General features: G+C 39.5%; 1 protein-coding gene across 2 annotated transcripts in view; it reads right to left on the bottom strand.

Annotated features, from left to right (window-relative positions):
• The window catches only part of UMAD1 (UBAP1-MVB12-associated (UMA) domain containing 1), a 211971-nt gene extending 186988 nt beyond the window's left edge, over window positions 1-24983 (bottom strand). The window contains exons 1-2 of one of the 2 annotated variants that reach the window (XM_078059298.1): window positions 24834-24983; window positions 5341-5481 (exon numbers count right to left, since the gene is read on the bottom strand). The gene's annotated coding sequence lies outside the window, so the exon portion shown is untranslated. The remainder of the gene's footprint in view (window positions 1-5340; window positions 5482-24833) is intronic. The other variant, XM_036064526.2, reaches the window with a different exon arrangement.
• Between the last annotated feature and the right edge of the window lie 90 nt (window positions 24984-25073).

Raw genomic sequence — 25073 nt, 5'->3', positions numbered from 1 at the left:
TAAAATGGAATGAAGCCCTAAGATCTGCTACAACATGCATGAATCTCAATAGAATTAAGCTAAGTGAAAGAAGCCAGACAAAAAAGAGTTCATACTGCATGATTCCATTTATATGAACTTCTAGAAAATGCAAACTAATGTATAATGACAGAAAGCAGATCAGTGGTTGTCTGGGGAATGGGGAAGGGGGGTGGAGGAAGAAGGGATTACAAAGAAACACAAGGAAACTTTGGGGCTGATGAATATGTTTATTATAGTGATTGTGGGGATGGTTTCAGGGGCATAAATATATCTCAAAACTCATCAAACGTTACACTTTCAATATGTGCAATTTATTGTATGTTGATAATAACTCAATAGAGCTATTTTAAAAATTCATTATTAGCACAATATCCTAGATGTCATATAAATGTTTAGTTCACAATGATTCGGAAAATTGTCTCAAATCTCTTAAACCCCTGTGTGTGTGTTACAGATACAGTCTTTGTATAAAGGACAAAATGCTTCTTTTCTCTGTGTATCCACACAAAACTGAAAAATAAAAGGACAGTGTCTTCACTTTTAATGGTATGCAGAGAAGGCATATAAAAGGGCTAGCTTGATCGCTAGACAGGGCAGATCCTATTGCTCTGAAAGGGCAGAGAGTAGGGCAAGTAATATATTTATTTTTCCCTATTATTCTAAGGCTTACCTATTAAGTAATATTACCCATGACAAAAGGATTAAGGCAACCTGGTTTTCTCAATTTATCTTCTTTCAATTTCAATAGACTACTAGGTAATGTAAAATGCACATACACCGCAATTCCTATCTGTGATTGATCAACAGCGGCCACTTAACTGTAATAACATACAAGTTTCCCCTGCTATCCGAATGTAGAGCACTTCTATAAAAGCTTTTTCTAAGCCCAAATGGCATAAAATGAAAAAGCAATTACCATTAATTTGTATGGAAAAATTTTTGAACATTCCCAGAACCCCAAAATAACTTCTCTTCAGCTTTTCAGGTACCTTAGGACACATCTTGCTAAGGGAAACACAAAATAAATCCAGATAAAGCACAGATGCTCGGGGACCCAGTGGAGACCTATGGCAGTTTGATGTGGAGATGCTGAGTGCAGTTCCCAGGCAAGGTGCTTGGCAGGGTCCCTCGGGTTGCTTAGGATGCACACTGCCTCTATGCTAGCTTGCTGCAAACACTGAGCCCTATTTTTACTTTTCGCCGTTTTTTCATAAAAGTGGAAAATCCTCTCCAGACTTGTTTCAGTTAGCGACAACAGGTACTAAGGTAAGTCTTTCGTAAGAGCAAAGCAGTGTAATGTGAACTTTCAAAAAGCAGGAGATGTCTGTATGTATACACACAAACACATTTTTTTCCCTTCATATTTGCTCCAGAAGGATTCCAGAAGGATCAGTGAGAATTAGAAGAGTCCTGTTGGACTTCACAGATAGGTAGCCTTGAGTTCAACGTCATCTGCTGGGTAGGGTACAGACAAAAGCAAGGAGAAGGAAGGCCTTTCCTGTGAGAAGGGTCACTATGAACAGAGAGTACAGTGAGTTTAGAGGACAGCAAAGGGATTAATCTCAACAGAGGCATGCACATAAGCAGCAGAAATAAAGACTGCAAAAGAAAGGCGGAGACAAATTATTGAAAGGGCTGAAGAGTCAAGAATATGTTAGAATATCCACAGTAGCAGATCAGGATCTGTTTAATGTTACTGCAGGATCTTGAGGAAAGTCGTGTTTCAGAAAGATTAAGTTTAAAATAATATGCTGAAGAGGCTGATTGAGAGCACAGAATCAAGAAGTTAGAGAGTTGTAGCAAAAAGGGAATGGATGAAGATGGGAGATGTTTGAATGAAAAAAGAAGAGATGTGCAGAAATACGGAGTAGGACCCAGGGACTCTCAGCTCTACAAAATGCAGATGGAAAGGAATTACTACAAGGCAACTGAGAGTTCAAGCCTGAAAGAAGAACGTGATATTATGAATAAGAAAAGTCTGAGAGGAATTATGATGAATTCTGTTTCAAACAAGCTAGATGTAAAGAAAACGTGGCTTGTCCAAATGTAAATATGTAAAATGCAGTTAGAAAAATAGGACCTAGTGCCCCAGAGAAAAGGAGTTGTTAGCACCTAAGTGGTAGCTGGAATCATGAACATCAGTGGTATTTCAAATGGAAAATGTAAAAGTTCAAGCATTGAGGTCATGATCTCTAAGATCTCAAATTATACTATGAAAACACATCCCCTTAATTACCACCAAAGTGATGTGTACACTCCCTTTTCTTCAATATTTTCAAAAACATACTCGGCTGTCTTATCAGGACTTAAATGTTAACTCGACTATATTGTTTCAAAACTGCAGGAAACAACTGACCTCTTCAGCATAACCCAGGGGTGGTAAATTCAAATGCCAAGCAGCTAAGTATGTGTGAAGCCAGCCTCCCGTGGGACAGAAGGAGCGAAGGGGAGTCCCGTCTCCCACAGGCACCTCCAGAAAGGAAGGGAGGACGGAGGGAGACACATACCCAGGGAGCCGCGAGGAGGAGCCCTTCACCAAAACGAGGCCTGTGAGGGCTTGATTCAGGAACCAGTGAAAGAGAGCTTTTGATGGTTTTGAGCTAGGAAAGCCTGGACTCGGATTTGCACTCGCTGTTATGGCCAAGCTAAAACCAACAATAAAAACAGTAACAACAACAAACACAAACGGGACCAGGCTAAAGCTGTGGTTAGCTCATCTCTCCCCCATGAAGATGATCCCAAAGCATCTAGAAAGCTCGGTGGAACGCGGCCTGACCATCCAAAGCTGCCTCAGACTGAAGGGCCCATTTTAAGGCTGTGAGTGGGCCTAGGAGCCTGGGGCCCTCTACTGCTGCTCCTGCTGGCTCAACCCCCTCAGAGAACCTTCCAGCTAAAGTGATTTATTTTTCCTCAAACATTTTTTTAAATAAATCATTTTAGCTGATATGATTTACTTATAATTCTTTAATCATCTGTTTTTAACATCTTTTTTGTATATTCTTTACGGTATGTCTTTTTACTGTATTTGTTTTATACTATTTTATTCTTTCTGTAGTTTTCCTAATTTATTTGTTTCTTTAAAAAAAACTAGCAGCCTTTCTAATTATAAAAGTAATTTCTATTTTTTGTGTGTGAAGGGGTGGGGGGGATAAGCATGTTTATACTTAGAAAACAAAAATATGGAAAAATATACACCAAACCTAATAGCTGTCATTACCAGGACGCATGTCCAGTTTATATTCACTGTACAGTTTTTTTGTAGTATTCCCGTTTTTCTATTTTCTATTTAAAAAACAAAACAAAACAAAACAAAACAGAAGGCACCTTTGGTGTGTCTGATCATAGTTTCATGAAGGAATGTGGGCCCAGTGTCACCAACTCTGATTTTTCAAGACAAAGTGGAAATCGAATTATTTTGGAAAAAAGCTAGTTTTTTGATGATAGTAACAAACTGAAAATATTTAAAAGATACTTCACAGACTGAATAAACTCTCCACAAACTGGATGTGGCCTTCAGGTGCAGAACGTTAAACCTAGGCCAGGAATGTGTGTAACAGCTTAAATCTAGTCAGCATAAAGAAAAATTGTGAAAGGCTTTGAAATTTAGTGCTTCTGGCTAGCTTATCCATCTGGGTTATGGCAACTTTTGTTTATCTTTGACTAGGTTATATCACCACTCTGTAGGAGGTAACTTGTAGAAAATGGATATCATGCCAATAATTCCTATCCACAGAAAGGTATCTGGTAAAATGCATTAATTACTGCTCTGTGGGATAGTGACCAGTTTTGCTCTGTGGGATAGAGACCAGTTTTGCCTCCATTTATAAATTCAACATTTCCTTCTTTGACTATAAATGTGTGGTGATACTCTGAGTTCTCTTCTGAACCAGTCATATCTTAGAAGTTCCCTCCTTAGAGTTCAGTAGTTTTTGACAGATTTTTACATTTGTATGACAGAGATGATTTTAACCCCTTTTAAAATTTATCCATTAACTTTGGACTACCAATTAGGATTACCCAAAGGTTTTCCTCTGTTTTGCCATCCCAGATAGGTTTTTTATTTTTGAAGGTGATACTGGTGTGGGGTGAAAGGTACGGGTATCTGAGAGGATAAGCAAGTGGGGGACAAGGAAAGACCTTTAAACTGATGTCACAGACAAGCTCCCAGGAAGTCTGAAAGCCAATTAATTGAACTGAAGGATTAACATAAATTTTATTTCTGGGGCGCCTGGGTGGCTCAGTCATTAAGCGTCTGCCTTCAGCTCAGGTCATGATCCCGGGATCCTGGGATCGAGCCCCGTATCAGGTTCCCTGCTCAGCGGGAGGCCTGCTTCTCCCTCTCCCACTGCCCCTGCTTGTGTTCCCTCTCTCGCTGTGTCTCTCTCTGTCAAATAATAAAATATTAAAAAAAAAATTACAAAAAAAATAAATTTTATTTCCACCTCTCTGATTTTATGCTCAGACCAGCACCTGCGCCCCAAAACACTCAGGAAACAAACAAACAAACAAAAACAAAGAACTGAATCTTGGATCTATAGCTGTTTTTCAAACTGCAGGTCCCAACCGTTTAGCAGACGTAAACTCAATTTAGTGGGTCATGACCACATTTTTAAATAGAATGAAATAAGAGAAAAAAAAAAAAAGAAGAAAGGGAAAGGAAGGAAAAAGATTATCAGAGAGTATCATGTAGGTAAATAATGGTTTATGAACTTTTGCTTTGGGTGCTAAGGTCATGATATGAAACGTATCTCTTAGTTTGGGTTGCAGGCAAAAAGTTTCAAAGGCACTAATCATACTGCAGTGCTCACATAGCCCGTAAAAGGATTGTGAGACATTATGCACCCCCTTGCATTTTTAAGGTAACATCTAAAACTTTCCACTAAAAATTATAAAGGATGTAGTTTCCAGCATATTATAAATATTCAAATGTTGAAATAAAACTGTTTTAACATTCTTTTAAACTACTCCAATGGAATCTAAACACAAGAGCATTTTAATATCCACCATCAACCATTTTACAAATACATGAACAAGTTCTTTTCTAACAGTAGGAAATTTTACATTGCTCTTTTTTTGCCTTGAAGTAGTATTTCCATTCCATTTCCGCTGGTCTGGAGCAGCTCAGAGATGTCCTCAGAACATACCAGGGCAGTTTTTACAACACACCCAGATGAATACAAAGTGGTGATGGCAACCTCACTTTGAAGAGAGCCTGTCCTTTAATGTAACACTTTTAACCTTTTCACTTGTCACCTAACTGCAAAGTGACATCATGCACATATATAACAGCCATTATAAATTGAAGTGATAAAGGGGCACCTGGGTGGTTCAGTCGGTTAAGCGTCTGCCTTCAACTCAGGTCATGATCCCAGGTCCTGGGATCGAGCCCCGCATCGGGCTCCCTGCTCGGCAGGAAGCCTGCTTCTCCCTCTCCTTCTGCTCCCTCTGCTTGTGCTCTCTCTGTCAAATAAATAAATAAAATCCTTAAAAAAAAAAAAAATTGAAGTGATATGATTTAATAAAACTCACTTCCCTAACGTGATGAATATAGGTGCTTTTAGCAAACTGGTAAGTTAAACAGGTATGATTTTTATCCTAAACAGAGTATCTAAAATACTTAGAAAGTTGGAAGATCTTGAGCTACAAATTCATAATTACATAGCACCAGGCTAGACAGGATTCTGGAAGAGTGCAAAGAGCTCCAGAGAACTTCACAGTGAAGATTTCACACAGGGGCCATGTTGGATTTTTTTTTCTTCATTCTGTACGTTTTTTTTGTTTTTCTTGATCTGGGTCGGGGGGAGGGGTGTTTCTAGTTTATCACCACAACTTGGTGACTTTTAACAGTTGGCTTTACTTGCCATGGGGAGCAGCACAAAGGCTTCATCTGATAATCTCAACTGCCAGCTACTCATTAGCGTGTAAGATGCATACCACCAGGAGCTGTTTGCAATCATTAGCTGTCGCTATAATAATAGAATCCTGCTATCTTGGAAGCATTACATAATCTGACATTACTAATTTTCTGGAATTTTCTCTAGCAGAATTGCTTTTCAAGCATATGACAAAGTCATCTTGAAAAGTCACAAGCTGGTCCAAGAAAGTTTTAGAACAGAACATTCCTTCTTCTCGTATCCTTTTTACATCATTGTATACAGACAACCTCACTAAGAGTAAAATGGACCTCATGCAATTTTACTCTCCTCCATTACTTTGTAAATAAATATGACCCCCAATTATCAGGGAGGTTTTATGTAGTTTTTTTTTTTTTTTTTTTTTTTTTAAAGATTTTATTTATTTATTTGAGAGAGAGAGAATGAGAGACAGAGAGCATGAGAGGGAAGAGGGCACAGGGAGAAGCAGACCCCCTGCTGAGCAGGGAGCCCGATGTGGGACTCGATCCCGGGACTCCAGGATCATGACCTGAGCCGAAGGCAGTTGCTTAACCAACTGAGCCACCCAGGCGCCCGGTTTTATGTAGTTTTATTGTTATTGTTGGATTTTGGGATTTTTGTTGGTTTGTTTTCCTTTTAATTAGCTATCCTATTATTTTCAGATTCAAGACTGGTATCCTGGCAGTGATAAGAACTGGCTGCTTTTCCCTCTCCTGTCCCTTATTCATAAAAAAAAAAAAACAAAACAGCATAATAATAATGTCTCCCCTGACTCTACTAATTTAGGAAGGCAAAATCTCAGAGGAGTTAAGATGGCAGAGGAGTAGGGAGACCCTAGGCTTACCTCCTCCCTCGAACACAGCTAGATAAATATCAAATCATTCTGAACATCCAAGCAATCGATCGGAGGACTGAGAGAGTGAAAATGCACAACTAGAGCTAAAAAACAAACAAATAAAAAACTGCGACATCGTGAAAAGTAGGAACTGCAGAGAGTTGACTTGGGGGAGAGAAGAGATGCGGGTGCTTCAATGCGGAGGGAGTCCTGATTGCAGAGGGAGGAGTAAGAGAGAAAGAAAGAGTGGGAATGGGCGCACAGAGAACTGCACAAGAAAAACTCTTCCCTAAAACCACTGACCGGGAAAAGGAGAAGAGTGGAGCATCAAGTTTTTACAAATAGGGAAGTGCAGGGTGTGAAGTTTCAGAGATCACAAAGTGTGAAGTTTCAGAGGTTGGCAAAATCACCAGGGTCATGCCTGGGTCTTAGTTAGCAGTGCTCCAGGGGGGAAGGAGGGCAGAGACCCAGGAGTGGGCAGTGAGGTCTGAGGATCCCCTGGGTCTCATGTGGAAAGGCAGTTCCCCTGCTTGGAGTACATTTGGGAGAGGGGTTGCTGTGACCTCTCCAGGGGCAAAGGACCCAGAGGGCGCCACTGAGCTGCCCCATTAGCTAGCATAGGAACACAGGCGCTGGCTAAAGCAATGAGTCTTGGCAGGCTTTCTGCTATGCCTTGCCACAAACTCCAAGCCACCATGTGGTCGCACCTCTGATTTCTGGGACTAGCCTCTGGACAGCTGCAGCTCAGCCAGACCCTCCGCCAGGAGATCAGCGTGGATCCCACCCATGGGGATCTCTAAAATTTGGAGTTTTGGAACCCAGCCTGTGCCCGAGATAAAACACGGGAGTGCCATACCAGCTGGCAGGCAGACAGCTCAGAGGCAGGCAGGGTGAAGACAGGGATCTAACAGAGGCCAGGGACACAGGAGAGGTGATGGTGTGCTCTTTTGTGAGGGTTTCCTGAAGGGTGGCAGGTGCCAGCTCCCCATCCCAGGAGGAGAGAGCAGGGCAACGCCATTTCCACCCCGCCCATCAGTGCTGAAAAACTTCAGGGAGCAAAACAGCACCACCTAGTGGAGACCGAAGCTGCTTACATCAAGCCCCGCCCCCTTGTGCCCTGCAGGTGCATCTCCACTAGGGCAAGTCCGCCTGAGTATCAGAGCAACAGGCCCCTCCTTCAGAACATCCGCACAAACCCCTTGCAGGCACCAAGTCTACAGATCAGAATATGAAAGCTTCAGCTCTAGGGTAAATAGGATCTATCTTCCTTTTTATTTTTAATTATTATTTTTAATTAAAAATTTTAATTTATGTATTTTTACTTTTTAATTAATTTTTAAAATTTATTTAAATTTATTATTTTTATTATTTTTTGGATCTAGCTGCTTTTAACAAGCAGACCAAAACATACCTAGGATCTAGATTCCTTTCCCCCCCACCCCCGGACAAAATGACAAGATGGAGGAACTCACCCCAAAAGAAAAAACAGGAAAAAAGTCACAGTGAGGGATTTAATCAATACAGATACAAATAAGATGCCTGAGCTAGGATTTAAAACAACAATTATAAGGACACTAGCTGGGCATGAAGAGAGCATAGAAGACACTAGAGAATCTCTTACTGCAGAGATTAAAAGAACTAAAATCTAGTCAGGCCAAAATTAAAAATGCTATAACAGATGCAAATCCAAACAGATGCCATGACAATGGAGATGGATGAAGCAGAGGAAAGAATTAGTGATACAGAAGCTAAAATTATGGGAAAAAATGAAGCTGAAAAGAAGAGGGAAAGAAAAGTATTGGATCATGAATACACACTTAAGGAACTCAGTGACTCCTTAAAGCATAATAACATTGGTATCATAGGAGTCCCAGAAGATGAAGAAAGAGAAAAAGGGGCAGGGGGTTTGAGCAAATTATAGCTGAAACTTCTCTAATCTGGGGAAGGAAACAGAAACTGAAATCTAAGAAGCAAAGAGAACTCCCATTAAATTCAACAAAAGCCGGCAGTCAGCAAGACATATCATAGTCAAATTAAAAAAATACACAGACAAGAATCCTGAAAGCAACAAGGAGAAAGAGTCCTTAAAGTACAAGGTAAGACAGATCAGGTTTATAGCAGATCTGTCCATAGAAACTTGACAGACCAGAAGACAGTGGCAGAATATATTCAACATGCTGAATGGGAAAAAATATCCAGCCAAGAATACTTTATCTAGCAAGGCTGTCATTCAGAATAGGAGAGATAGTTTCCCAAACAAAAACTAAAGGCGTTTGTGACCACTAAACCAGCCCTGCAAGAAATATTAAGGCGTTTGTGACCACTAAACCAGCCCTGCAAGAAATATTAAAGGAGACTCTCTGAGTGGAGAAAAGAAGACCAAAAGCAACAAAGACTAGAAAGGAACAGAGAACACCAGCAGAAAAACCAACCTTCCAGGTAACAAAACAGCACTAAATTCATACCTTTCAATAATCACTCTGAATATAAATGGACTAAATGCTCCAATCAAAAGACACAGGGTATCAGGGGCGCCTGGGTGGCTCAGTCGTTAAGCATCTGCCTTCAGCTCAGGTCATGATCCCGGGGTCCTGGAATTGAACTCCGCATCGGGCTCCCTCCTCTGCGGGAAGCCTGCTTCTCCCTCTCCCACTCCCCCTGCTTGTGTTCCCTCTCTCGCTGTGTCTCTCTCTGTCAAATAAATAAATAAAATCTTAAAAGAAAAAAACAAAAGACATAGGGTATCAGAATGGATTAAAAAAAAAAAAACAAGACCCATCTATATGCTGCCTATGAGAGACTCATTTTAGACCTAAAGGCACCTCTGGATTGAAAGTGAGGAGATGGAAAACCATCTATCATGCTAATGGACATCAAAAGAAAGCCAGAGTAGCCATACTTATATCAGACAAACTAGATTTTAATTAATTAATTAATTAATTTATTTTTTTATTTAGAGAAACACACACATACACACCGGGGGGGCGGGGGGGCAAACAAAAGGGAAAGAATCTTAAGCAGACTGTGCTGAGTGCAGAGCCTGATGTATGGCTGGATCTCACAACCTTGAGATCGTAACATGAGCCAAAATCAAGTGTCAGACGCTTAACCAAGTGAGCCACCCAGACGCCACCAGACAAACTAGATTTCAAACCAAAGACAAGAGACGAAGGAGGGCATTATGTCATCCAAAAGATCTAACAATTATAAATATTTATGCCCCCAACTTGGGAGCACCCAAATATGTGCAACAATTAATGACAAACATAAAGAAACACATCGATAATAATACAATAATAGTAGGGGACTTTAACACCCCACTTACAGCCATGGACAGATCATCTAAGCAGAAAATCAACAAGGAAACAATGGCTTTGAATAACACACTGGACCAGATGGACTTGACAGATACATTCAGAAGATTTCATCCTAAAGCAGTAGAATACACATTCTTTTTGAGTGCACATAGAACACTCTTCAGAACAGATCACACACTGGATCACAAATCAGCCCTCAAAAAGTACAGAAAGACTGAGATCATACCACGCATATTTTCAGACCACAACACTATGAAACTTGAAGTCAGCCAGAAGAAATAATTTGCAAAGACCACAAATACATGGAAGTTAAAACACATCCTACTAAAGAATGAATGGGTTAACCAGGAAATTAAAGAAGAAATTAAAAAGTACATGGGAGCAAATGAAAATGAAACATGACAGTCGAAAACCTTTGGGATGCAGCAAAGATAGTCCTAATATGGAAGTATATTGCAACGCAGGCTTTCCTCAAAAAGCAAGAAAAGTCTCAAATACACACACATAGCCTTACACCTAACATAGCTAGGAAAGTAACAGCAAATAAAGCCTAAAGCCTGCAGAAGAAGGGAAATAAGATTAGAGCAGAAATAAATGATACAGAAACAAACAAATAAAAACTCACTAGAACAGATCAACGAAACTAAAAGCTGGTTCTTTGAAAGAATCAATAGACTTGATAAACCCCTAGCCAGACTTAACAAAAAGAAAAGAGAAAGGACTCAAATAAATAAAATCACAAATGAAAGAGGAGAGATCACAGCCAACACCACAGAAATACAAACAATTATAAGAAAATATTATGAAAAATTTTATGCCAACACACTGGGCAATTTGGAAGAAATGGACAAATTCCTAGTGACATACAAATCATCAAAGCTGAAACAGGAAGAATAGAAAATTTAACCAGACTCATAACCAGCAAAGAAATTGAATCAGTAATCAAAAATCTCCCAATAAACAAAAGTCTAGGGCCAGATGGCTTCCCAGGGGAATTCTACCAGACATTTAAAGAAGAGTTAATACCTATTCTTCTCAAATTGTTCCAAAAAATAGAAATGGAAGGAAAACTTCCAAACTCCTTCTACAAGGCCAGCATTACCTTGATTCCAAAACCAGACAAAGACCCCACTAAAAAGGAGAATTACAGGCCAATATCCCTGATGAAAATGGATGCAAAAATTCTTAACAAGATACTAGCAAATCGAATCCAACAGTATGTTAAAGAATTATTCACCATGATCAAGTGGGAAGTATTCCTGGGCTGCAAGCGTGGTTCAATATTCACAAATCAATCAGGGTGATACACCACATTAATAAAAGAAAGGATAAGAACCATATGATCCTCTCAATAGATGCAGAAAAACATTTGACAAAATAGCATCCATGCTTGATAAAAACCCTCACCAAAGTAGGGATAGAGGGAACACACCTCAACATCATAAAGGCCATATACAAAAGACCCACAGCTAATATCATCCTCAATGGGGAAAAACTGAGAGCTTTTCCTCTACAGTTGGGAACAAGACAGGGATGTCCACTCTCACCATTACTATTTAACATAGTACTGGATGTCTTAGCCTCAGCAATCAGACAACAAAAAGAAATAAAAGCATTCAAATCGGCAAGGAAGAAGTCAAACTTTCACTATTTCCAGACAACATGATACTCTATGTAGAAAACCTGAAAGACTCCACCAAAAAATTGCTAGAACTAATACATAAATTCAGCAAAGTTGCAGGATATAAAATCAATGTACAAGAACCTGTTGCATTTCTATACACCAATAATGAAGCAAAAGAAAATTAAATCATGGTACTTATCCCACTTACAATTGCACCAGGAATCAACCTAACCAAACAAGTAAAAGAACTGTATGCTGAAAACTATAGAACACTTATCAAAGAAATTGAAGAAGGCACAAAGAAATGGAAAAACGTTCCATGCTCATGGATTAGAAGAACAAACATTATTAAAATGTGTATACTACCCAAAGCAATCTACACATTTAATGCAATCCCTATCAAAATACTATAGCATTTTTCTCAGAGCTAGAACAAATCCTAAAATTTGCATGGAACCACAAAAGACCCTGAATAGCTAAAGCAACCCTGAAAAAGAAAAAGAAAGATGGATGTATCACGATTCTGGGCTTTAAGCTGTATTACAAAGCTGTAGTCATCAAGACATTATGGAACGGGCACAAAAATAGACACACAGATGGGGTGCCTGGGTGGCTCAGTCAGTTAAATGTCTGCCTTCAGCTCAGGTCATGATCCCAGGGTCCTGGGATCAAGCCCCACATCAGGCGCCCTGCTTAGTGGGGAGCCTGCTTCTCCTCTCCCTCTGCCGTTACCCCTGCTTGTGCTCTCTCACTCTCTCTCAAATAAAGAAATAAATAAAATCTTAAAAAAAAAAGGTATATAAAAAATAGACACATAGATCAATGGAACAGAATAGAAAACCCAGAAATGGACCCACAACTATATGGTCAACTAATCTTCAGCAAAGCAGGAAAGAATATTCAATGGAAAAAAGTCTCTTCAAAAAATGGTATTGGGAAAACTGGACAGCAACATGCAAAAGAATGAAACTGGACCACCTTCTTATACCATACATAAAAATAGACTCAAAATGGATGAAAGACCTAAGTGTGAGACAGGAAACCATCAAAATCCTAGAGAAGAACACGGCCAGAAACCTCTGACCTCAGCCGCAGCAACGTCTTACCAGACATGTCACCAGAAGCAAGGGAAACAAAAGCAAAAATTAACTATAGGGGCTTCATCAAGATAAAAGGCTTCTGCACAGGGAAGGAAACAATCAACAAAACTAAAAGGCAGCCTATGGAATGGGAGAATATATGTGCAAAAGACATATCTGATAAAGGGTTGGTATCAAAAATCTACAAAGAACTTAACAAACTCAACTCCCAAAAAACAAATAATCTAGTTAAGAAATAGGCAGAAAACATGAATAGACACTTTTCCAAAAAGACATCCAGATGGCTAAAAGACTCATGAAAAGATGCTCAACATCACTCAGCATCAGGGAAATACAAATCAAAACCACAATGAGATACCATCTCATACCTGTCAGGATGGCTAAAATTAACAACACAAGAAACAAGAGGTGTTGGCGAGGGTGTGGAGAAAGGGGAATCCTCTTGCACTGCTGGTAGGAATGCAAACTGCAGCCATTCTGGAAAACAGTATGGAGGTTCCTCAAAAAAACAGAACTACCCTATGATCCAGCAATTGCACTACTAGGTATTTACCCAAAGAATACAAAAATACTGATTCAAAGGGGTACATGCACCCTGATGTTCATAGCAATAGCCAAACTATGGAAAGGGCCCAAATGTCCATTGATTGATGAATGGATAAAGAAGATGTGGTATATATATATATATGTATATATATGTATATACATATATATATATACACACACATATTTATATATATATATTTATATATATGTGTGTGTGTGTGTGTATATATGTATACACAATCGAATATTACTCAGCCATCAAAAAGAATGAAATCTTGCCATTTGCAATGATGTGGATGGAGTTAGTGTGTATTACACTAAGAGAAATAAGTCAGTCCGAGAAAGACAAATACCATATGATCTCACTTATATGGGGAATTTAAGAAACAAAACAGATGAACATATGGGAGGAAGGGGAAAAAAAGGAGAAAGGGAAACAAACCATAAGAGACTCTTAATTATAGAGAACAAACTGAGGGTTGATGGAGGGAGGTGGGTGGGGGATGGGCTAGATGGGCAATGGGTATCATCATGGGTAGGTTGATGCTCATTATAACAAGGATGGCACTTGTTATGGTGAGCACTGGGTGTTGTATGTAAGTGACGAACCACTGAATTCTACTGAAACCAATATTGCATTGTATGTTAACTAACTAGAATTGATATAAAAATATGAAAAAAAAAAGGAAGGTAAAACCTTCCATCATGTTAAACCAGGGTTTCTCAAGCTCTTCACTCTTAACATGTGGGGCCAGATAATTCCTCATTGTAACCTGCTCCGCTACAGATAGGTGTGATCACCTAATATGTGATGCATTCCAGTCAGCAGACATCTTAATTTCAAGAGGTTTTATTTTTTTTAAATTCCTTCTTTTTAATGGAGTAACACATGAAAACCATAGGTTTTTTTTCTAAAAAAAGATGCTAAATAGTGTGGGGAGATATAGAAATTTAGAAGATAAAGCTGCTGCCTTTTGAGAGCTTGCAAATAAATTCCACTTATAATTTACAACATTTGGATCTCATTCGTTGACCAAGAATGTAACTTAGAGTCAAGTTTTAGTGTTACCCTGACTCATAAAGTAATGATACAATGCTATATTTTTATGTTTGAGAAAAGCCACAAGCATAATTCTACATAACTGCCGCCAAAAAACCATTTAAGGTTTTTCTTTTAATGATTTTTTTTTTTTTTTTTTTTTGAGAGAGAATGAGATAGAGAGAGAGAGCATGAGAGGGGAGAGGCTCAGAGGGCGAAGCAGGCTCCCCGCTGAGCAGGGAGCCCGATGTGGGACTCGATCCAGGGACTCCAGGATCATGACCTGAGCCGAAGGCAGTGGCTTAACCAACTGAGCCACCCAGGCGCCCCTTAATGATTTTTTTTAAAGTAAACTCTACCCCCCAACGTGGGGCTTGAATTCACAACCCCAAGGTCAAGAGTCACCAACTTGAGCCAGCCAGGTGCCCCAAAACCATTTAAGTTTTGCTTTAAATAGCACAGATTCCTACTAATACAATACTAATTTCTACCAACTGCATTCAACATTGCTACTCTGAAATGAAAAAACATCCTGAAAAAGACTCCAGACAACTTTATCAAAAAGCTTCTCTTCACATAAAACAAGTATCTTGGGGCATATTTAAAAAATGCCCAGGGCGCCTGGGTGGCTCAGTCATTAAGCCTCTGCCTTCGGCTCAGGTCATGATCCCAGAGTCCTGGGATGGAGCCCCGCATCGGGCTCTCTGCTTGGCGGGAAGCCTGCTTCTCCCTCTCCCACTCCCCCTGCTTGTGTTCCCTCTCTCACTGTGTCTCTCTCTGTCAAATAAATAAATAAAATCTTAAAAAAAAAATAAATAAATAAATAAATAAATAAAGTCCTATGAGAGAAAGCTGTTGTAAGGGAGAATGGTGTAAGGTCACACCTCTTTACAACTGTCTACAGCACAGGGAAACCTGAAATGAACAACAACAAATAATAATAATAATAAAACATTCAGTGCAGGTCTTCAAATTGCTCTATCTGCTCACTTGAACACACAACAGGAGCCACCACATTCAGCTTCCAAAAGGAATCACTCCCAAAATTGCCTATACAAGTATGTATCATATGAATTTCTTTTCTTTTTTAACTTACAAACAACAGATTTATATTTCATAATTCCGGAGGCTGGGTAGTTCATGATCAAAGTGGCAGCAGATTCACTGTCTGGTGAGAACTCGCTGCCTGGTGCATACAGGGCTGTCCTCTCCCTGCCCCCTTACAAAAAGGAAGGGGTCCTTTGACTTTCAAAACAACCTACAAGTATTATCACAAGTCTGTACTTCCTCTCTAAATAAAAGCAAACTGCCATGGGGTACCTGGCTGGCTCAGTCCATAGAGCATGTGACTCTTGATCTCAGGGTCATGAGGTCAAGCCCCATGATGGGCCTGGAGCCTACTAAAAAACTAACTAAATAAATAAACTGCTAAAATTCAGTCATTTGTTCAACTGCTCTCTTTTTAATTCATTCAGCTGATATGTTGTGAAGGCCAAATACTGGCCAGGCATGGTGCTGGGCCCTAGAGAAACAAAACCAGACAAGGCACTTTCTCCAAATTCGACGAAGTACCTAGTCTTGTTGCTGCCTCTCTGTCTGCTCGTCTACTACCTCTCCCATGCTAGTGGGTCAAAGCCTGGTGCGGAGTCCTATGTAAAACCAGCACTAGCACTGGCAAGTGGCTAACAAGTCGCTACGTCTAGTCAAGAAGTATTGCTATCTGTCTGAAGACGATTCAGATGCCCGAGGAAACAAGAAAGCTGGCTGTTTTACCTCCTTCCCAATTTGTCATCAAAATGCACGTAAAGAAACATAAGACAAAAACTGGCAATAGCTCTGTCAACCATATGTCAAAGTCTGACTCCAATTTCCATAAATTGCACAAAGGGGACTGACCAACAAGTACAACTGACCCAGAGTTCATTACTATGCTCTCTGCCACATTTTATATCTTCTGAAATTCCATCCAGTGAATGCCCACTTTAAACCAGCTTATATTTGTTTTTGATTGATTGTGTGAAAGGATGAAGAGTATTTGTGGTAACGTCTTAAATATAAATATGCCTTTTTTTAATGTATGCCCAAGCCAACAAAAGAATAAAGAAATCCTATACAAGCCATAAAGGACAGGAATCGACAAATCCACAGGAGTATATGCAAGTACTAAAGCTAATGTTTTTCCTGTGACCATTGCTGATTTCTAATGGCTAAAAGCCTGGGCTTTAATAATCCATGCTCCACAGGGACAAGGATAAAGTCTGGGGCTCAAACACCTAGGGAAGTAGGAAACACAAATCTTCTGTGAAGAAACACACCCTTAAACTAAATCTCAAAGAAATCACCAAAAACTTCCAAGAAACATGAATTCATAATCAAAAATTACAATACAAATGAAGAAACAAGTCACAGCAAAGAAAAGTCAACAGAATTAAAAAAAACCCTATAGAATGAGACCCATAAAGACTGTGGGTATCAAACAAATTTATTTTATATTCTGTAATATTTGAAAAAATAAAGGGAAACCTGAAACTATGACAAAAGAATATCAATAACAACTACTAAGATTTGTAAAAAGAACCAATCAAGACTTCTAGAAACAAATAAATAAAAAATAGTATTGAAATTAGATAGAGCAAATGAGTCACAACTGCATAAAGAATTAGTAAACTGGAAGATATGAAAGAAATTATCCAGAATTCAACACAAAGAACCAAAACCAATGAATTACAAAACAGAGGTCAACAGCACATGAGAACATCCTTCTTACTTTTAATTGGAGTTCCAGAAGGAGTTATATTATAGGAGAGAGGGAGTGTTCAAAGGGATGATGGTTGAAAATGTCCCGGTGTCAATGAACAAGAATTATCAGATTCACGAAGCACAACGTATCAGCCAGCAAACTAAATGAGAGAAAAACACATCAGGATACATTACACAGGAAAACTGCAAGATCCAAGACAAACTGAGGATCAAGCAGATAAAAAGACATAACAGCTTACAACATAATCACAACAGCTTACAACATAATCACAGTTTCAACAAAAATAGAGTAAAATAATATCAAAGAGTAAAATAATATCAAAGTAGTTTCGAAAGAAAGTAACTGTCCGTTTAGCACTCTATTCCACAGAGAGGTAAAACTATCTTTTGAGACCAAGGATGAAATAAACATATTCAGAAAAACACGTATCAATGGAGTTTATTACCAAAGATTCTCTCTTAAAAAAACCTCAAAAAGAGGGGAAAAAGTACCAGAAAAAAAGGTTGACATGTAAAAATAAATTATAAGAAAATGATAAATATGTGAATAATTCCAAGCAAAGAGTAACTGCATAAAGCAATAATAATGCCAAATTTGTGGAGTTATAAGAAATCAAGATAGAACTGAAACTCTAGACAGCTAAAAATAGGAGGGGCACCTGGGTGGCTCAGGTCCCTTAAAAGCGTCCAACTCTTGATTTCGGCTCAGATCATCATGATCTCCGGGTCGTGAAGTTGAGCCCCAAGAGGGGTTCCATGCTCAGCACGGAGGCTGCTTGGGTTTCTCTCTCCATCTCCCTCTGCCCCTCCCCCCACCCCCGCTCTTGCCCTCTCCCTAAAAAATAAATAAATAAATGTTTTTTAAAAAATTGGGGAAAAGGTGGGGGTGCATGGGTGGCTCAGTTGGTTAAGCATCTGCCTCTGGCTTAGGTCATGATCCTGGGGACCTGGGATCAAGCCCCACGTCCGGCTCTCTGCTCAGTGGAAGCCTGCTTCTCCCTCTCCCTGCCACTTCCTCTGCTTGTACTCTCTCTCTCTGTCAAATAAATAAATAAAATCTTAAAAAAAAAAAAATGGGAAAAAGGTAAATAGAGATATAGGTTCTTGTCTTGACACAGAGTAAAGTAACTTTAGACTTTAAGACACATATTAAAATACACACAAAAATTGTAAAAACAACACACAACATTTAAACTAATACAAAGGAAATAAAATGGAATTAAGGAAAAAAATTTAAAAATCAATTCAAAAGAAGGCAAGGGAGGAGAAAAAAAACAGACAACAAAAAAAGCAGAACAAAATGACTACAGAAACAAATCCAAAAATATCAGCAGCCACAACCAATGTAAATGGACAAAAGGAAAACTAAACCACCAGCTATATGCACTGTTTACAAGGGACGCACCTAAAACAGGAGGACACAGAAAAGTTGAAAGTTATCAGGCCAACACAGACCCAGATATAAGCACCACACAGTATGAATATCAAATAAGGTTTATTGGAGAAAATATAACAAACAGAGAAGTGGCAACGCACTCTGCCAAACACCAGTGTCCCGTAGAGAGGAATCCAGCCCCACACCTTTGGGCACTCCTGTCGCAATGAGCGCCTCCTGGTTAAGGCAGTACCTTGTGAAGAAGGGAACCCCTGGAGCCCACAGGCTGCTATCAGCCTGTTCTGCCCTACAGCTGAGACCTGCCAAGTCAGCTCTCCAATAAGGCCACCAGAGAGAGAGAGAAAGGAATGAGCATCCACGCCCCTGTGTCTTGTCTCCCCTCAGTGAAGCACAGGATAGAAAAAAGATACAACAAACCAATTCTAACCAAAAGCCATGTCTACAGCAGTAGCTGACAAAACCCACATCAAGCTGAAAAGCATGATTTGAGATACTCACTACTTCATGTCATCATTTTACTTCACAATTCTTATCTTGTAACAAATCTTTAAAAATAGGGGCACCTGGGTGGCTCAGTCATTGAGCGTCTGCCTTCGGCTCAGGTCATGATCCCAGGGTCCTGGGATCGAGCCCCGCATCGGGCTCCCTGCTTGGCGGGAAGCCTGCTTCTCCCTCTCCCACTCCCCCTGCTTGTGTTCCCTCTCTCACTGTGTCTCTCTCTGTCAAATAAATAAATAAAATCTTAAAAAAAAAACAAAAAAACTTTAAAAATACATAGCACGAGTCATTAGAATCAAGGAGAAACTGCCAATGCTACCATCTGTAAGATATCTGACACAATTATCTCAATTACTGAAACATTAACCAGACGAAAGGTAGACGAAATAGTTGAATAATGCAAGTAACAAGCTTGATCCAACAACTGGAAAATACAATTTTTTTTCCGAAGTACACATGAAACATTTACAAAACATATCCTTGGTAAGCCTTAAAGCAAATCTCACATACGTTCAAAGAATTAGTATCAGATAGAACACACCATCTGATTATAATGCAATTATGTTAGAATTAATAACACAATAAAATGTAATAAATAAAACCTCTACAGTTGGAAACAAAAGCAACCCATGAGTCAAAAAAGAAATATGTTGGAAACTAGAAAATATTTAGAACTTGATGACGACCATCTACTTACAAAAACTTGTGGGATATGCCTAAAGCAGTAAGTACAGACCCAGAGTGTTTTACACATGAATTCCGTCAATGAACAGATAATTCCAGCTTCACACAAAACCCTGGAGAATAGAGGAAACTCCACAACTCATTTCATGAGACCAGTATATTCCTATTAATACCAGAATCTGACAAGGACTATGTAAGAAAGAAAAATTACAAGCTAATCTCACTCATGAACATGGATGCAAAAATCCTAAACAAAACAACAGCAAGCCAAATCCAGGAATACATAATAAAAGATGATATAATCAATTTGTGTTTCTTCCAGGAATGCAAGTGTGGGTCAACACTAGAAAATATATTCATTTCAATCATATCAATTACAGCAAAAACATGCCTTTGATCAAATATCCATAACCACTCAATTAAAACTCTTATCAAAGTAGGAACAGTAGGGAAAGTCTTTAACCTAATAAGCAGGATTTCAAGTTGTGAGGGACTTCCAGGAAGGCTCCTTAAAGAGAAATGAGTCCCTTTTGCTGTCCACTTCTCAGATGCCTGGAATGGAGACTAGATGGCCAGTGCTCAGCACCTATCCTATGAGGTGACCTTAAGGATGGAGCCAGATACTGAGAAGCAAAGAAGAGAAAGAGAGAAGGAACCTGGGTCCCTGATGTCTTAGAGACACTACACAGCTGCATGCCAAGTTGCATGCCTCTGGACTTCTTTAACATGTGAAACTAAGACTTTATGTATTTAAGATACTTTTACTTATGCAGTCAAATGCCATCTTAACTGAAACACTATTGCTATTCAAATGGTACTAGAAGCTCTAAACTGGGCAAAAGACAAAATAATAATAATAATGATAATGATAATATTAAATATGTAAGAATGGTTAAGAAACAAATCTATAATTATTCACATATGACTAGAAAACCTAAAAGAATCCTATAGAAAATGACTAGACATAAGTTTAGCAGGATGGTCAGAAAAAAGGTCAAAGGCACTTCTGTGTACCAGTAACAATCAGTTAAAAATCTTTAACTTAAAAAAGATACCGTTTATACTAGCAACAACAACAAGGTAGCTAGGAATAAATCTAATCTAAAAGTCAAAACTTTTGACTTTTGTACAGAAAATTATGAAACTTTTCGGAAGGATGTTAATAAGATAAAATAGGTCAAGAAGAGTAAGTGTAGCTGTTCAGATGTTACTGCTGAAATCAATCCAAAGGTTCAATGCAGTTGTGATCAAGTCTCAACAAGGTTTTTCATGGAACTCGTCAAGCTAAATTTATAGACAGTCACAAAGGGGCAAGAATAACAAAGTCATTCCTGAGGAACAAAGCAAGAGAGAAAAACTTGCCCCCCAGACATCAAAAATTATCATAAGGCCACAGTACCGGAGAGTGGTCCTTGTGCAGGGACAGACAAATAGACCAATGGAACAGACCTGGAGCCCAGGAACAGACTCACACATATACAAAAACCTAGGTAATGAGGACAGTTGCTTGCAAATGGTGATGCAGTCAATAAATGATGCTGGGACAACTAAAATGAAAACAAAACAAAAGAAATTGGATACCTACCTGACAACATGCATATAAACTAAATTCTAAATGATGGAGTATTTTTAAATATGAAAGGCAAAACTATTATTTTAAATATATAATGTTTTTAAGAGCTTGTTTTAAGAAAAGATTCTTTTTTTAAATTAAAAAAAAATTTTTTATTAACATATAATGTATTATTTGTTTCAGGGGTACAGGTCTGTGATTCATCAGTCTTAAAAAATTCACAGTGCTCACCATAGCACATACCCTCCCCAATGTCCATCACCCAGCCACCCCAGCCGTCCCACCCCCGTCCACTTCAGCAAACCTCACTTTGTTTCCTGAGATTAAGAGTCTCTTATGGTTTGTCTCCCTCTCTGGTTTCATCTTGTTTCATTTTTCCCTCCCTTCCCCTATGATCCTCTGTCTTGTTTCTCAAAATCCTCATATCAGTGAGATCGTATGATAATTGTATTTCTCTGATTGACTTATTTCACTTAGCATAATACCATCTAGTTCCATCCACGTCGTTGCAAACGGCAAGATTTCATTTTTTGATGGCTGCATAATATTCCATTGTATATCTACACCACATCTTCTTTATCCATTCATCTGTTGATGGACATCTTGGCTCTTTCCATAGTTTGGCTATTGTGGACATTGCTGTTATAAACATTGGGGTGCATGTGCCCCTTCGGATCACTACATTTGTATCTTTGGGGTAAATACCCAGTAGTGCATTTGCTGGGTCATAGGGTAGCTCTATTTTCAACTTTTTGAGGAACTTCCATACTGTTTTCCAGAGTGGCTGCACCAGCTTGCATTCCCACCAACAGTGTAGAAGGTTCCCCTTAAGAAAAGATTCTTATGGGAGATTTTTTAAGTGACCTTTTCAACTATATTACACAAAAGGGAAAAACACTTTAAACATATTAAAAGAGCTCCTTCCAATGAAAGAAAGGAAAAAAGACAGAAAAAACAAAACAAAACAAAAAATGACAAACACAACCAGGCAATAAATATTTGAAAAGTTGTTCTATCTTTCAGTAATCAGGGAAAGCAAATTAGGACAACATGAAACCATTTTACATCCATCAGATTAGGGATTAAAAAAACTTTAATAAGTTGCCAAAAACGTGGATCAACTGAAATTCTCCTATACCTCTGAAAAGAAGTAGTACAACTACTTCGAGTACAGTACTGTTGACCTTTGAACAACGTGGGAGTTGGGGTGTGCACCCTGCCCACCTCCCATGGTCGAAAATCCGAATATAATTCTTCACTCCCCCCAAAACTTAACTACTAATAATCTACTATTAACAGGAAGTCTTACCAGAAGCCATAAACAATCGATTGATGCATATTTTGTATGTTATACATACTATATGCTGTATTCTTACAATATATAAGCCAGAAAAAAGACAATATGAAGAAAGTCATGAGAAAATACATTTACAGTACTGTACTATATTTTTTTTAAAAATCTGCATAGAAGTGGACCCATGCAGTCCAAACCTGTTGTTCAAAGGTCAACTGTATTGGTTTCACTAGTAAAGCAGAAGATGCACACCCTATGTTCCAGCCATTCTACTGATATACCTTTGCACAAGGGCGCCAACTAACAGGTACAAGAACATTCACAGCAGCCCTGTATGCAATAGAAAAGAACTGTAAACAGTCAAAATGTCAGTCAATAACACAGCAAAACAGCTGAGTGAAAAGAATGAACTCCACCCACAGATGCCAACATGGATTAATTTCAAAAACAAGCAAAAGAAACAAGTCAGAGGATATATATGGTATGATTACGTTTATATAAAGGTCAAAAACTAGCAAAATTAAACATACCATTTAAGAATACCTACATGTGTGGTAAAACTATATAGAAAAGCTTAGGGTGCTTAACAAAAATTTCAAGATAGTGTTTATTTGTGGCTCCTCCAGCGAGGAGGATTTAACTGAGGAAGTACAAACTACTAACTGGCTAAATTCCATTTCTTAAACTGAATGTGAGGCCCACGTGAGTTCATTTAATTTCTCTGGAAATGATGATACATATTAGCTATATATACTTTTCTCTGTTGATTATGTATTACATAATACATTTTAAATGACTCAAAAAATATCCAAAAAGCTGTTTTAAATTATCTTGTTCGTTTTTTTTAAAGGCACTGGTATGTAAAAGTGGTCTTTTAAGTATAAAATAATGATATTAGCATCTGATACGTTAAGGGCTGCTGTTAAAGGTATTCATGCGCCCTACCCTTGATAACGCACATCAACTTGTTTTCCTAAGCAACCCTGAAGTGCAAAAGACGTCAAGGCTTTGCGCAAAAATACAGACTTTATTGACTTGCACCAGTACAACCATTCTTGTATACAACAAACGACATGCACCCTGCATCTGCTAATGAAATTCCTTTAAATTTGTTTTCGTGACAACGAAATTAAAAGACAAATATATTCAGCTAAATAAACACTGAAGGAGGCAATCATTTAATTATGGTACCTCAGATTTCTATCTTAAATTGCAGCCTGAAGTCTCATAAAGGATCCTCTTTGCTTAAGGCAACTAGGAGATAAAATTGGGAGACTCTGGCTAGTACCCGAATTTGAATAGTGACAACTCCGCGGCTTTAGGCAAATTCACGGATTCAGTTTCCAAATAAAAAGTTATCTTTCCAATTTCCGCAGCAGTTGGCAGGTATTTTTATGAGAGCTCATTCTATAATATCCCTGGTAAGGTAGTACCAATCCCAGCAGATAAAGTCCCCAAATCAACAACCACATGAGCCAGCGACTTTTTTCAAGCATCCACCGCCCCCCCCCCCATTTCCTTGAAACAGGTGATCTTCTATGCCTCCGTTGTCGTGGGGTGTGGGGAGCAATAGGGGAAAGTTACCAGGAAGTTAAGACGAGTCCGTGAATCACATGGGTAAAACTTTGCTGGGATCTTACAAAACATTCGTGTCATCTAACCCCTTCGTTTTTTGATAGGGAAAGTATGTCTCAGGGAGAAGCGCACCTGCTCAGGACCTAACAGCTATTTAAATTCGTCTGCTCACCTAGCTCAGTGATCCTCCCCGTCCCCCCCTCCCCATTCCCAAAAGCTTCAATTCGTTGCTAACACGAAGGAGGTGAAAAAATTCTCATATCCTTAATGTGGCCAGGTTGTGAGGGCTAGAAAGGGTCGTAGATAATCAGTTCAACCCTTCTTCTAACAGGTGTCAAACAGAATGGTAAGTGACGCAGCTTGAGCGGTTAAATCACCGACCCTCTGCCACCGAGCAGCAGGAGCCTGGCAAAGGTAATGAAAGATCACTGGCGATCCCACTTCCCATCTCCAGGAGGGTGGGTGTCAAAAACACCCGATCCCTCCACTGCAGCAAGAATCCCGCGCTTCCCACGCAGAACCGGGAAGCGGGGAGGTGGGGAAACTTGAACAGCTGGTGCGCAGCACCGAAAACGCCGCGGCAGGGCAAGAACCGAGTCCCGCCTCTTTCTTCCGCATCCGTCAATGGGGAGAAAGGGAAACAGTAAGATTGAGGCGCCTCCCGCGAGAAGAGGTACCTGAGGCTAGCGCCGCAGTCCCTCGCCGCTACCGCACAGCAGCCCAACAGCCTGCTTCCGGGATCAAGTCGGGCGGGGAGGCCCAAGATCGCGGGAGGCAGCCGCCTGCCCGCCCCGCCCAAGCCCCGCCTCCACTTCCCACTCTGCGGAGGACACTGGCAACTTCCGCGACGCCGCGCGTCACTAAGCAGCCGATCCCCACTTCCGGAAGCAGTCCTCCCTGCGCTGTCCATTTCGGGG

Source organism: Halichoerus grypus, chromosome 12 (genome assembly GCF_964656455.1).
Source record: "Halichoerus grypus chromosome 12, mHalGry1.hap1.1, whole genome shotgun sequence".
NCBI classification, from domain to species: Eukaryota; Metazoa; Chordata; class Mammalia; order Carnivora; family Phocidae; genus Halichoerus; species Halichoerus grypus.
Note: the sequence above shows the minus strand (reverse complement) of the source record. Positions and strands in the feature narration are given on the sequence as shown.